Raw genomic sequence first — 1,076 nt, 5'->3', positions numbered from 1 at the left:
TGTGCTGTGCTGCCGAGCAAAGAGGAGAAACGATGGTCGTTACTACAATCAGAGTGTTTTAGGAGGCGTTTTCGACGAAGTGCTTACTCAGTTGAAGGGAAATTAACTTATTGTCTTTGCCTTGGACGTTCACTGACCGCAAGTCATGCTTGAGAAGAAATTATTCGCTGAGATACAAGAGATGTCGAAAGGATCACGACCGAAATTGAAATGGACAGAGCAGATGAACAGAGACTTGTTAGAATGCAAGAAGAAAGCAAAGGAACTCGTGGCATCAGAAAACCCACCGTGCAAAGAAAACGGTAACAAAAAGGGCTATATAGCAGTAATGACAGACTATGGGTCGAGAAAGGATATGAGTATCTAGGAATCAAAAGCCAAAACCTACGGGATCAAGCCTCCAGGCTCGAAAAAATGGATGACAGTATTGGCGAGACTTGCGCTACTGACGTGGCTAATGGTGATAATGTAGGAGAGCAGCCAGCCTTAGGCGGATTTCAGAGAAATTTATTTACGCCTCCTCAACAGGAAAGCGACGATTTTGAAAATCGTGACAACACCAGTCAAAATGCTAATTTGGACCTGGCAAACTTCTTGGATTTGCATATTGCAATAGAGCCGCCGACGGAGAATAATAGCACCGCTGTAAATGTACAACAACAACAAGAATCAGAAGCCGTGACTGATGATGTTCTCAGTGAAGCTCGTGCGACGTGCACGCACCAGGACATTTACCTGATTTCAGCGCTGTTGACATGCCATCGATAGTCAGTTGGGGCGTAGAGCGGACGGAACAATAATAACAGTCAATTCGTCAACCATAATTAAAGCTTACGATGAAAGGACACAATGGCGGAAGAATACCTTCCTTGTGATATATGGTAAAGGGTGGCGAGAGTTTATAGACTTACTAGCACAACACATAACTGAGTGGAACAATGCATCACATGCACAACACATAGCGCTTAAAGCCGCTATTGTTCTGTTAGCAACGGCACTAAAAGCCAAGCATGAAATCAAAAGCAAAAGACCACCAAGAGTGCTTGACAAAACGCTTAGCGCTATGGAAAGAAGGG

The sequence above is a fragment of the Montipora capricornis genome, chromosome 14, assembly GCF_036669925.1.
Source record: "Montipora capricornis isolate CH-2021 chromosome 14, ASM3666992v2, whole genome shotgun sequence".
NCBI lineage: Eukaryota > Metazoa > Cnidaria > Anthozoa > Scleractinia > Acroporidae > Montipora > Montipora capricornis.
The sequence above is the reverse complement of the archived record's forward strand: the minus strand, read 5'-3'. Positions refer to the sequence as shown.